The sequence below is a fragment of the Mirounga angustirostris genome, unplaced genomic scaffold, assembly GCF_029215605.1.
Source record: "Mirounga angustirostris isolate CCGP_5_RB_7025 unplaced genomic scaffold, mMirAng1.0.hap1 SCAF_2, whole genome shotgun sequence".
NCBI lineage: Eukaryota > Metazoa > Chordata > Mammalia > Carnivora > Phocidae > Mirounga > Mirounga angustirostris.
In genome coordinates this window covers 142,772,537-142,787,227 of record NW_026991710.1, presented here as the reverse complement: position 1 = coordinate 142,787,227, position 14,691 = coordinate 142,772,537, and the positions used below count along the sequence as shown (strand labels likewise).

Here is a 14,691-nt window from a genome sequence, read left to right as displayed (position 1 = left end):
GATTCTTGTTCTTTCTTTTGTTAATGTATTGTATCACGTTGATTGATTTGCGGATGTTGAACCAACTTTGCAGCCCAGGGATAAATCCCACTTGGTCATGGTGAATAATCCTTTTAATGGACTGTTGGATCCTATTGGCTAGTATTGTGGTGAGAATTTTTGCATCCATGTTCATCAGGGATATTGGTCTGTAGTTCTCCTTTTTAATGGGGTCTTTGTCTGGTTTTGGGTTCAAGATAATGATGGCCTCATAAAACGAGTTTGGAAGTTTTCCTTCCATTTCTATTTTTTGGAACAGTTTCAGAAGAATAGGTATTAATTCTTCTTTACATGTTTGGTAGAATTCCCCTGGGAAGCCATCTGGCCCTAGGCTTTTGTTTTTTGGGAGATTTTTGACGACTGCTTCAATTTCCTTCGTGGTTATAGGTCTGTTCAGGTTTTCTATTTCTTCCTGGTTCAGTTTTGGTAGTTGATACATCTCTAGGAATGCCTCCATTTCTTCCAGATTATCTAATTTGCTGGCATAGAGTTGCTCATACTATGTTCTTATAATTGTTTGTATTTCTTTGGTGTTGGTTGTGATCTCTCCTCTTTCATTCATGATTTTGTTGATTTGAGTCATTTCTCTTTTCTTTTTGATAAGTCTGGCCAGGGGTTTACAATCTTGTTAATTCTTTCAAAGAACCAGTTCCTAGTTTCGTTGATCTGTTCTACTGTTCTTTTAGTTTCTATTTCATTGATTTCTGCTCTGATCTTTATTATTTCTCTTCTCCTGCTGGGTTTAGGCTTTATTTGCTGTTCTTTCTCCACCTCCTTTAGGTGTAGGGTTAGGTTGTGTACTTGATACCTTTCTTGTTTCTTGAAAAGGCTTGTAATGCTATATACTTTCCTCCTAGGACTGCCTTTGCTGCATCCCAAAGATTTTGAACAGTTGTGTTTTCCTTTTCATTGGTTTCCATGAATTTTTTAAATTTTTCTTTAACCTCCTGGTTGACCCATTCATTCTTTAGTAGGATGCTCTTTAGCCTCCATGTATATGAGTTCTTTCTGACTTTCCTCTTGTGATTGAGTTCTAGTTTCAAAGCATTGTGGTCTGAAAATAGGCAGGGAATGATCCCAGTCTTTTGGTACTGGTTGAGACCTGATTTATGACCTAGGATGTGATCGATTCTGGAGAATGTTCCATGGGCACTAGAGAAGAATGTGTATTCCATTGCTTTGGGATGGAATGTTCTGAAGAGATCTGTGAAGTCCATTTGGTCCAGTGTGTCATTTAAAGTCTTTATTTCCTTGTTGATCTTTTGCTTAGATGATCTGTCCATTTCAGTGAGGGGGGTGTTAAAGTCCCCCACTATTATTGTATTGTTGTCAATGTGTTTCTTTGCTTTTGTTATTAATTGGCTTATATAATTGGCTGCTTCCATGTTAGGGGCATAGATATTTACAATTGTGAGATCTTCTTGTTGGATAGACCCTTTAAGTAGGATATAGTGTCCTTCCTCATCTCTTACTACAGTCTTTGGTTTAAAATCTAATTTGTCTGATATAAGGATTGCCACCCTAGCTTTCTTTTGGTGTCCATTAGCATGGTAAATGGTTTTCCAGCCCCTCACTTTTAATCTGGGGTGTCTTTGGGTTAAAATGAGTCTCTTGCAGACAGCATACCAATGGGTCTTGTTTTTTAATCCAATCTGATAGCCTGTGTCTTTTGATTGGGGCATTTAGCCCATTTACATTCAGGGTAACTATGGAAAGATATGAATTTAGTGTCATTGTATTGCTTGTAAGGTGACTGTTACTGCATATTGTCTGTGTTCCTTTCTGGTCTATGTTACTTCCAGGCTCTCTCTTTCCTTAGAGGACACCTTTCAATATTTCTTGTAGGGCTGGCTTCGTGTTTGCAAATTCCTTTAGTTTTTGTTTGTCCTGGAAGCTTTTTATCTCTCCTTCAATTTTCAATAGCAGCCTAGCTAGATATAGTATTCTTGGCTGCATATTTTTCTCATTTAGTGCTCTGAATATATCCTGCCAGTCCTTTCTGGCCTGCCAGGTCTCTGTGGATAGGTCTGTTGCCAATCTAATGTTTCTACCATTGTAGGTTACATATTTCTTCTCTCGAGCTGCTTTCAGGATTTTCTCTTTGTCTCTGAGATTTGTAAGTTTTACTATTAGATGTCGGGGTGTTGACCTATTTTTATTGATTTTGAGAGGGGTTCTCTGTGCCTCCTGGATTTGATGCCTGTTTCCTTCCCCAAATTAGGGAAGTTCTCTGCTATAATTTACTCCATTATACCTTCTGCCCATCTCTCTCTTTCTTCTTCTTCTGGGATCCCAGTTATTCTAATGTTGTTTTGTCTTATGGTATCGCTTATCTCTCGAATTCTGCCCTCGTGATCCAGTAGTTGTTTATCTCTCTTTTTTTCAGTTTCTTTATTTTCCATCATTTGGTCTTCTATATCACTGATTCTCTCTTCTGCCTCATTTAACCTAGCAGTTAGTGCCCCCATATTTGATTGCACCTCATTAAAAGCCTTTTTGATTTCTACTTGGTTAGATTTTAGTTCTTTTACTTCTACAGAAAGGGTTTCTCTAATAACTTCCATGCTTTTTTCAAGCCCAGCTAGTATCTTTAAAGTGATGATTCTGAACTCTAGATCTGACATCGTACTAATGTCCGTATTGATTAGGTCCCTGGCAGACGGGATTGCCTCTTGTTCTTTTTGTTGAGGTGATTTTTTTCTGTCTTGTCATTTTATCCAGAGGAGAATAGATTATTGAGAGAACAAAAAGCTAACAGGGTAACAATGTTCCCAGAAAATATACTCTAAACAAATCAGAAAAGACCTGAAGCAGTGGGAAAAGAAAGGGAAAGAGAGAAAAAAGAAAAAGAAAAAGAAAAAGATAAAGATAAAAACAAACAAAAACAGAACAAAACAAAAAAAAATAGAAGGTGATCAAATATGATCAGGCTGGTATATAGATCAGTACCACACACTAGATTTTGGGTGTATTTTTGTCTGTTAGAAGAAAGTGCCTCCCAAAATTATAAAGGAAGAAAAACTTATATATGTACAAAAATAAGGGTTGATATGATGAAGGGATGGAATATGACTGTAAAGATGGAAATTATAAAAAATTTTATAAAAGGAATTGATAGGAAGTTGTTTGAAAAAAGAAAGAAGAGGATTTAAAAAAAAAGGAAAAAAAAGGGAGAGAATATGATCAGGCAGTGGAGTAGAAAGAAAACCATACACTAGAGATTTAGGGTATATTTTGATCTGTTAGAAGAAACTATCTTAAAATTTTAAAGAGAAAAAAACTTATATATATGCCAAAAATACGGGTAACTACTCTGAAGGGATAGAATATGACTCTAAAAATGAAAAATAAAAGTGAAAAATAAAATTTTTTTTTTTAAAAAGGGATTGGTAAGATGTTGGTTGAAAAAGGGAAAAGAAAAATTCAAAAAAAGAAAAAGACAGTTAAAAAAAATTAACTTTGAAAGACTAAAGAATCATTGTAAAAAAGCCATGAATTCTATGTGCAGTATTCCCCTAGCGCTGGAGTTCTGCCGTTCTCATTGATCGGTAAACTTGGTCTTGGCTGGCTGTTCTCGCTGACCTTCTGGGGGAGGGGCCTGTGCCGTGGTTCCCAAATGTCTTTGCCGGAGGCGGAATTGCCCCGCCCTTGCCGGTCCTGGCTAAGTAATCTGCTCGGGTTTGCTCTCAGGAGCTTTTGTTCCCTGCAAGCTTTCCGTACAGCTTTGGAGGCAGAGAGTGAAAATGGTGGCCTTCCAATCTCCGCCTCGGAGGAGCCGAGAACTCGGCCCCGCTCCTCAGTGAGCCCCCAGAGAGAAGCTGTCAGTCACTCCCGTCTCCCCCCGTCTCCAGCCGCACTCCATGCTCACCCGGCCTGTGACTGCGCGTTTCTATCTCTGGCACTTGACCCCATGTGGAGTCTCCAAATCCAGCAGATCCCTGCGGTGCACTCCCGCGCGGCTCCTCCCAGGGGAGGAAGGTGAGTCTCCCCGGATCTGCCACTTGTTGGGTCCCTGCTGGAGGAGCAGAGGCCTGACTGTGCTGTGGATCATGGTTTATGACAACCCCGAGCTGAGAGCCCACGCCTCGGCTCCGTCTCTGCAGCCGGCTTCCCTGCTCCGGTACCTGGGAGCTCTGCCGCACTCAGGCACCCCCGGTCTTTCTGTGACCCCGAGAGTCCTGAGACCACACTGTCCCGGAGGGTTCCACCCCCCGCTTAGCCACTGGAGTGACGTCCCTCAGCCGAGCAGACTCTAAAAGTTCCGATTTTGTGCTCCGTGGTTCTATCACTTGCCAGAAGCGGCCGATGGAGGGCCCCTCCCCCGCCGTCTATCCTCCTGAATATCGCCTCGGATTCACTTCTCCGCACGTCCTACCTTCCAGAAAGTGGTCACTTTTCTGTTCAGAGAGTTGTTGCTCTTCTTTTCTTTGATCTCCTGTTGAGTTCGTAGATGTTCAGAATGGTTTGACCCCTATCCAGCTGAATTCCTGAGAGGAGACAAAATCTAGGTCTCCTACTCCTCTGCCATCTTGCTCTGCCCACTCAATATATTTTTACATTGTGATTTAATAGGTGTAATATAAATTTTATTTAAACATCCTGATTTGCAACAATTCTATTGAAGTATTATTTATTTTGCAATAAATACTGAAAATGTTTAGCTTTGTTCTTTTAGAAACACTTGCATCACAATGGTAAATTCTTTAGAGTTCTGTGTTCAAATATTAAGTGTATTCCTAAATACTACCAGAATCAAATCAAGAAAATTATAAATCAGGACTCATTCCCCTGAAAATTGAGATTATAGAAGATTATGCTGGAGATATTTTGTCAGAACTACCTTTTCTAAGAAAGTACTTATAGAAAAACTTTGCCTTGTTTGTGGTATTTATTTTCTGTGTTACTAGGTATAATGAGCTGGATTTACTGTTGTATATGCTGTACATACATGATTAAAATTCATACTGGGAAATAAATTTTAATGAGAATTTTAGTGAATTTTCTTTATACAAAATTGATTATGATTTTAAAAACATTAAAAAATTTCTTCAAACAACTTTCCTTCATCCTTTGCATGTAAAGATACCTCTTTTACCTTTATTCTCTATAATGGGCATGATAAGTTAAGGGTATAATTAAAGGGAGTGAGTGGCTGAGGTGTTGTGGTAGCCAAGATACAGAATTTAAAGGCCAGATGTGAAATGAATCATCAGTGTGGATTTTGAAATCATCAGGAACAAATGAGAGAAGAAGATAATTAAGGGAAAGACATTTTTATATCTTCAGTGAAAGAAAGGGCATAGCAAGGAGGATAACTGATCAGGGAAGGGTTTTTGAAATTGACACTGAAGTAAGGCTGCATGAGGGATATTAATGCTGAAATGTATCCATTTTTTATCTGAAATTCAAATTTGTCCTACATTTTTATTTGCCAAATCTATCGGTCTTTTATCAGAAACATGTATTTCAATGGAGTAGAAAGGGAAAAAGAGGTCTTGAAACAGCAAAGAAGAACAAGGACTGTATTAAATTGCCTCTGGGCCCAATAGTAAGGGATGAAGAAAATGAAGAAAAATTAGCCAGACTTGAAGAAGAAGCAAAGGAAGCAGAAAAATCCTCAGGAAAGAGTCAGGTGTTAGTCAGGAACAGTTGGGTAAAAGGAATATTCAGAGTTTATGGATATAGGGAATTATTGATCACAGTCCCTAAGGTCTAGAAGATACAGTGAAAAGGTTTGTTGAGGTTATAGAAACTAGTTTTAAATGTGGTTTAGGTAGTCCAAATATTAACCATCATTCTAGGGATGGGTCTTTTAGGCAGTTAATGGTGATGAGACAAGGAATGCTGAAATGTGTATGGTGGGGAGAATGTGAACATTAGTGGTCTCACAAGAAGATTGGTGCATTTGGAAGCAAAGGTGATCTGACCTATTGCATATATGGCAGGTATGACAAAACAAATCATGGTGAAAATAACAAATTATTCTGTAAATATTATGTTTTTTTAAAAAATGAAAGTCTATCCCTAGATGACACTATGCAACAAAATAAGTTTTAAGTTGGTAGAAATCTAAATGTGAAAGACAACAGTTGCACTTGTAGAAGAAAATATAGGAAAATATTTTTATGACCTGAGGGTAGAGGTATTCAGAGCATTCAAATGCTATATAAAACTTACATCATTAAGAAACATGCGATACATTTGACAATATTGAAATTAAATACTGTAAGACAAAAATTGTGGAGATATTTAAAATGTATATAACCAGCATAGAATTAATATAAAGGATTTAGTATAAAGAATTCCTAAAATTCATAAGAAAATGATGAATGAGGAAGAAGAAAAAGAACAAAAGAAGAGAAGCAGTTATTTAATAGAAGAGCAAGTGTGATAATAGCCAATAAAACTGTGAAAAGATGTTTAACTTCACTGTTAATCAAGGAAATGAAGATTTAATTAGAATTAAAACTACAGGGCGCCTGGGTGGCTCAGATGGTTAAGCGTCTGCCTTCGGCTCAGGTCATGATCCCAGGGTCCTGGGATCGAGTCCCACATCGGGCTCCCGGCTCAGCGGGGAGCCTGCTTCTCCCTCTGACCCTCTCCCCTCTCATGCTGTTTCCCTCTCGCTCGCTCTCTAAAAAAAAAAATTAAAAAAAATCTTAAAAAAAAAAAAGAATTAAAACTACAATTGGCCGTTATTCAACACCCTTCGTTTTGGTAAGATTTACAAGACAGAGAGATGCCGAAGATGTGTGGCAATGGAAACAATCTAGGGAAGCACTGGAAACATTGTTTATTTATTTTATTTTTTATTATTTTTTAAAGATTTTATTTATATATTTATTAGAGAGCGGGAGAAAGAGAAACAGCATGAGAGGGGTGAGGGTCAGAGGGAGAAGCAGGCTCCCTGCTGAGCCGGGAGTCCGATGCGGGACTCGATCCCGGGACTCCGGGATCATGACCTGAGTGGAAGGCAGTTGCTTAACCAACTGAGCCACCCAGGCGCCCCTGGAAACATTGTTTAAACATTGACCTAGAAATAGAAGTTGGTAAAACCTAGTGAAATTCAAGATGTACATTCTCTACAAACTGCAGTTTAATGAGAGGAACTCTTGTATATTTGCATAAGGAAAAATTGCTTTAATTATCACTGTAGCATTGTTTGTTGCAGTAAGCTAAATATCCAGCAGTAGGATAATGAGAAGTAAATTTTGGGAAATTAATATAATGCAACACTTCACAATAAAAAGAAATAACTGCACACAAACACACACATATCAACATGCATGAATCTCAAAAGCGTATTGTTGTTGTTGTTGTTGTTGTTGTTTTTTAAAGATTTTATTTGACAGAGAGAAAGACAACACAAGCAGGGGGAGTGGGAGAGGGAGAAGCAGGCTTCCCGCAGAGCAGGAAGCCCGATGCGGGTCTCGATCCCAGGACCCTGGGATCCTGACCTGAGCCGAAGGCAGACGCCCAACAACTGAGCCACCCAGGCGCCCCTCAAAAGCATATTGTTAATGCAACACAGAAAGTTAGAGAATGATATACCTGTTATGATTTGATTTATGTGCAGTCTGTTTAGCAATGGTATGTAAATATGCCTGGGCATGATGAATACAAGGTAGCAGTTACTTTTGGGAGAGAGATGAAGGGTTTCTCAGAGGTAACTAGGAGGTTTAAAATATATCTGCAATGCTTTTTTTTAAAAAACAAATAAGATCTGAAGCCAACCTAGAAAACCATTAACATTTGACTAAGTAAGTGATCATTCCTTTGGTCACCTAGTGTCATGGTTTTAAATACCATTTTTTTTTTTTTGCTATAATATCAGCAAATCTTGAATTCATATCTCCAGCATTTTTGCTATAAATTCCCAAAATTGTACCTTGATTCAAGTCTCTAAACTCCTGATTCTAATTGGATGTCTCATAGACATCCCAAACTCTGTGGAAATGCCAACTCCTGATCTCATGGGAACCTGGTCTTCCCTCAGTGTTTTCTATCTCCACCTTCTCTTTTTTTCCAGTTTCTCAGGCTGGAATTCTTGGAATCATCCTTGACTTCTTTTTGTATTTCTCATATCCCATCCAGTCTATCAGTCAACCTCATTTCTCCTCCTTCAAAATCCATGGAGAGTATTTCCTTTTCTTGCTTCTGCCTATCCTGCATATCCTATACAATCTACCATCATCTCCTGATTATTGCAATAGCCCCTTACTGGTCTCTTGCTTCTGCCTTTGCCTCTTTCACTATGCTCTCAACACAGCAGCCAGAGTGATGTTATGGGGGGAAAATCAGATTATTTCTCTCCTTTGCTCAAAGCCTTCCAAGGAGTTTCAACTCACTCAGATTAAAAGGACTGGGATCTACTGCTCTCTATCCTCCAAAAACTACTCCCTCACTTCTTTTTTTTTTTAAGATTTTACTTATTTGTCAGAGAGAGAGAGCGAGCACAAGCAGGGGGGAGTGGTAGGCAGAGGGAGAAGCAGGTTCCCTGCTGAGCAAGGAGCCTCATGTGGGACTCGATCTCAGGACCCGAGGATCATGACCTGATCCAAAGGCAGACGTTCAACCGACTGAGCCATCCAGGAGTCCCTCTTTCTTATCTCTTTGACCTAATTTCCTACTAATCTCTCCCAAGATCTCTGGCCCTGTCCATGTTGGCCTCCTTTCTGTTTCTACTCACAACCCCTCCTACTCACCCCATCCCCCCGCCCGGCTTCTTAAGATATAATTGACATATAACATTGTGTAAGTTTTAGGTATAAAGTATGATGTTGTGATACATGTATATATTGCAAAATGGTCACTATAATTAGGTTAGATTAACACATCCATCACCTTACATAATTGCCTTTTGTTGTAAGAACATTTAAGACCTACTCTCTTGGGGTGCCTGGGTGGCTCAGTTGGTTGAGCGGCTGCCTTTGGCTTAGGTCATTATTCTGGGAGTCCCCGGATTGAGTCCCTCATCGGGCTCCCTGCTCAGTGGGGACTCTGCTTCTCCCTCTGACCCTCCCTTCCCATGCTCTCTCTCTCTCTCATTCTCTCTCTCTCAAATAAATAAAATCTTAAAAAAAAAAAGACCTACACTTTTAGCAACTTTCAAGTATATAAAACAGTATTATTAACTGTACTTAGAATGACATATATTAGATCTTCAGGACTTATTCATCTTAAAACTGGAAGTTTGTATCCTTTGACCAACATCTTTCCATTTTCTCCATCCCTTAGCCCCTGGCTACCACCAAACTACTCTGTTTCTATAAGCTTGCTTTTTGTTTAGTTTTTTTTTTTTTTTTCTTGGTCTGGCTCTTTTCACTTAGCATAATACCCTCAAGGTCTAACTATGTTGTCATAAATAGCAGGATTTCCTTCTTTTTTATGACTGAGTAATATTCTGTATATGTGCACCACATTTTCTTTATTCATTCATCTATTGATGGACATCTAAGTTGTTTCCATGTCTTGGCCACTGTGTTTCTTGAAAGCAACAGTTGCTCTCCCACCTCTCAACCTTCTTGCTGTTTGTTCTATTTGGTCAAATTTTTCTGACTCAAACAACCTTTAACCCATTGCTCAAATACCTTCTCAGCAAGGCTTTTCCTGACCATCTTGCTTAGAATCACACCATCTCTTCCTCCCAGAACTCACTATTCTGTCTCCCTGCTTTATTTTTTTCCTTCATGCTTTTTTTAATCATCTGGCATAGTATATATTCTGTCTTTATATTTCTTTATTTTCTGTAGACTTCTATTAGTATATAAACTCATAGAGATGTTTTTTTGACTTTTTAAAGTCTGTGTTATTCACTGATGTAGTCTCAGAATCTGGAAGACTACCTGGCACATAGCAGGCATTCAGCAAATAGTTTGGAAGGAATGAATAATACGTTCACAGGTGTCTTTTTTCTCTAATCTTTTCTCCATGTTTGAAATATTTTACAAATTCACACATACCCCCACAAATAAACAAGCTAAAATAATCCAGAAGGGTCTTTCCATTTCAGAAATATCATGTTTTATCAGTGAGGCCACATCTCCTTCAACATTATTTGTTACTTAATTCAATCCCACATACAAATAAATTCTTAACATGTTCTTTTTATCACCATAGAGACAATTTTACAGAATTCCTGCCCCCTTCTTAACTATTTCTTCAAGAAATACATTAAGTTTTTTAAAACCTATTTTGCTTATTCATAGTTATAAAATTAAAGATGGAGACCCATTAAATAAGTTCATAGCTAGAACTTTTTAAAGTAGAAAATAAACCAAAATCATGCATATTATACTGTATGCTTTTCATTTTTTTTCCCCCCAGTGATGATCCAGCTATTTTATCTCTTTTTAAGAGGAGAGAATGTAGGGGCACCTGGGTGGCTCAGTCAAGTAAGTGTCTGCCTTTGGCTCAGGTCATGATCCCAGAGTCCTGGGATCGAGCCCCACATCGGGCTCCTGGCTCAGCGAGGAGCCTGCTTCTCCCTCTGCCTCTCTCCCTGCTCATGCTTTCTCTCTCTCTCTCTCTGTATCTCTGTGTCTCAAATGAATAAATAAAAATCTTTAAAAAAGAAACTGCTAAAATGTAAAAAAAAAAAAAAAAAGAGGGGAGAATGTGATGAACTCACACACTGGCATTCTTTTAGACCCCTCAGTGATAATTTTGAAAGGACTGGGTGCAACAGTAATGGTAAATATAACTAGTATCTAGTAAACATTTTCAACATTCTTATTTATTAAAGAATTATATCATATATATCAGAAAAATAAAAGACTCATCTGAGATGAATGAATTTATACTCCTCTTTACTCTCTTTGCCACCATACAAACTCCCAACCTTTTGCAGCAGAACTGGAAAGAAGCTAGTTTCTATAGTATGAAAAATGATATTTCAATTGATCTATTGGGGTAAAAAGCTGTTTTGTCTAGACAGGATCTTTAGCTTTTTATTTTTCTTAGGTTGCAACAACATATTTACATATTATTATTAAAGTTTCTTTAGTTCTTTGTTCCTCTTTGTTAAAAATTCCTGTTTTGTTTTTTTTTTTAAGATTTTTATTTTATTTTATTTATTTGAGACAGAGAGAATCAGAGGGAGGAGGGTCAGAGGGAGAAGCAGACTCCCTGCCGAGCAGGGAGCCTGATGCGGGACTCGATCCCGGGACTCCAGGATCATGACCTGAGCCGAAGGCAGTCGCTTAACCAACTGAGCCACCCAAGCGCCCAAAAATTCCTGTTGTATTATCTTGTAAGGCCCAATGCCTTCATTAATCAGGTTATATGGTCATTGTTTCCAAAATTACTAACTACATTAGTTATTTGCTCTAAAATATTGTTTGGTAATTGTATTTATTAAGTGAAATAAGGTTTAAATGTTCAAATAACCTAATAATTATTTGGGCAATAAGATATCACGGGCCAGTATAGTTTTGTAATCTTGTTCTCTTCTTGGATTTCAAACTGGTACAAGAAAATCAGTGTAGGAAAAATTAAAAATCAGTTGCACACAATTAGGATTTCTTATAGCTTGGAAAGTGGCAGCCAGATTGGTACTGCAGATCTCTGACACATTCATTCAACATCTATCCTATGAATTGAGACCTACTATGTGCACAGCTTTGTGTCAGGTTCTGGGAATACAACAGGGAACGTGAAAGATATTTCTGCTCTTGTAATGCTTCACAGTCTAGCAAGGCAGATATTGGACAAACCATTACAGAGATACTTCTTTAAAACTATGAATACTACAACTAGGTAAAGGGTATGAAGAGGGTAGGCTACAAGGATTGGGGAATTTTCAAGCCAAATCTGAAAGATGAAGGTGATTAGCTGGGTGTGTGGTAGTGGGGGCGAGGGAGGACATAGTCAGTAGAGGGACGCCATGACAGGAAGTGGCTAATGAGCTGGAAGTACAGAGAGTGATGTGAGATGAGTCTGGATCACGCAGACTTCTGTAAGCCTTAATGGAGATATTGAATAATAGAAGAGCCACAGGAAGGCATTGAAATGTTCAAACCACATGAGAGACATGATCAGGTTTACATTTTAGAAGATTTGCTTTGGCTTCAGTATGGAAAAAGGATACACTCCTTTTATTTTTTTATTTTTTATTTATTTATTTTTTAAAAGATTTTATTTATTTATTTGACAGAGAGAGACACAGCGAGAGAGGGAACACAAGCAGGGGGAGTGGGAGAGGGAGAAGCAGGCTCCCTGCAGAGCAGGGAGCCCGATGCGGGACTCGATCCCAGGACCCTGGGATCATGACCTGAGCTGAAGGCAGTCGCTTAACCAACTGAGCCACCCAGGCACCCAGGATACACTCCTTTTAGTTGTATGTAATACTGCTGCAGACTAAGAGTAGTCTGAAAATTGATAATATCTTGTTTTCAAGTCTACTCTGTGATATCACCTGGAATTTGATTAAATGGTTTTAGCCAGTTATTTCTGACTTAATTCTGGGGTAGTTCTCGGAGACTCTGTTTCCAAATCCAATGCTCTTATGGAGTGTTCGCATGCTTTGTTCTTGAGCTTGCGCTATTGCACAACAATGCCAAAGAGCTGGTGTTTTCTCCTGTGGTTTTGATGGCCCAGAAGAAAAGAAGGGCATAAGCTCACCATCAACTTATTCTATGGGATATACCCATAATGCCTAGTAGATTGTAATAAAGTGAAAATGCAAATACCAGATGCTGATTTAGATCCCTCCAAGATATTTAAATATGGCTCAAATAATTTGAGTTCCCATATCTCCATCTCTAACATGTTTATCATTAGTTTAATGTGAGTTGTAAGGGTATCTGTCAAAGTCTTTTTCATTAATGAGACTCATAAATAACATTGTCAGCATATTTTAATAATTTATTTCCTACTGCTAAATCCAAACATGCCAAAGAAAGAAGAAAAATACAGAAATTACATAATTTTTATCACATCTTTGGAAACTTTGGTAGGATGTAACAAATCAGTAAGGATTTTAAGAGAAATATCTCTGTCACCTCCAGAAAATTCTTCTGTGCAGAAGGAAAGAAAATACCAAGTACATTCTTGACTAGTAGGACTTTGTCATGTGGGGGTCCTAAGGCTCTACTCTTTCCATGTGAGATCCTCATTAACAATATCCAGCATTGTACAGATTGATAATCTTGTGTTATTAGAGAAGAAAAAACTCATTTTTCTAAAAAAAAGAAATAGCTGCAAATCAAGTATACTCTAAATACTAACCATGAATTACAAAAGATAAAATAATTTATTCTCCTTTTGGAATAATTGTAAAATGAAGAAACGTGTAATGAAGAAAAACATCCTAATAGGATCTTCATACAGAGTTAAGTGCTGTTCGCATGTGCATTTCTTTGTAGTCATTTTCCCTTTCATATTTTTAAAAATTTTTTGAAACACAATTTTGTAGCTGTATACTTTGTAATATGGCCATGCTATTATTTGCTTATTTCCTTTTGAAATATGGAAAAATAGATAAGAAAAAAAAAGTTATCTCACAGATAACCACTATTATCATTTTGACATATAACCTTTCAGTCATTTTTGTTCATGTAGTGTATTTATTTACAAGAAAAACCCCTTTCTATATTTTTAACATATTTCCCCACCTATCAACATATAATGGACATTTTTCTGTGTTATTAACTATACTTCCATAATAGCACATTGTCTCCCAAATTTTAAATAGCTTTAAAAAAAATGATTATACAGGCCAAACACAGCTAGTAAATTTAGGTTATCTGGAAAAGTATCAAAAGAGTGAGAAATCATTAAAATTTTAACCCTCTCAAAGTTACATCTATCAACTTTCGGGTGACTGCCCTTCCAAATATTTCAATCTGTACATATTTAAAAATATACACAAAATTTTAAAATGTACATGTGGTTTTATTATTTTCTCCCTTACACAGTGTATTTTGGAGAGCCTTCTGTTTCAATGAGCTAGAAATAAAATTTTCCTTTTAGTATTTGCATTATTTTCTATAATGTATTTATTTATATTATTGTTCATTATATTTTCATTACTGTGATAGCCTGTGCTATGAATCTTTCTACCTGTTTCTAATTACTTAAAGAAGTAATTGTTGGATCAAAGACTATGAAAAATTTTAAGATTTCTCATATATACTGATACATTCTTATTTAAAAAACTATAAAAATTTTTATGCTTATTTTAATACTAATACATGTAATAATAATAGTGTTATCAATTTATCAAACTCTTATGTGAAAAACAGTGTGCTAAGTTACACAGTGAGTCACTGACCCAGGTTGGACTCGAGAACCTGCCCTTTTGACCATTCAGCTATAATTAGCATCATGAGTATATGAGAGTCCCTGCTTTTTCTTCCCGGAATCCTCTCAGGGATTTTAATCTCAATTCTTTGAACACCAGTGACATGAGTATCTTTTCAAAATTTGGAGTTCTTTTGTGTCTCTTCCTTATTAATTTTTCTTCCATGTCCTTTATGTACTATCGCTATAGTATTTTCTTTTTGCTTATTCATTGCTTGCAGCTACACATATATATATTTTTAAGATTTTTATTTATTTATTTGACAGAGAGAGACATAGTGAGAGAGGGAAAACAAGCAAGTGGAGTGGGAGAGGGAGAAGCAGGCTTCCCGCAGAGCAGGGAGCCCGATG

General features: G+C 37.4%; 1 protein-coding gene across 17 annotated transcripts in view; it reads left to right on the top strand.

Annotated features, from left to right (window-relative positions):
• The window catches only part of DDX60 (DExD/H-box helicase 60), a 202,919-nt gene that overhangs the window by 144,412 nt on the left and 43,816 nt on the right, over positions 1 to 14,691 (top strand). The window lies entirely within an intron of this gene.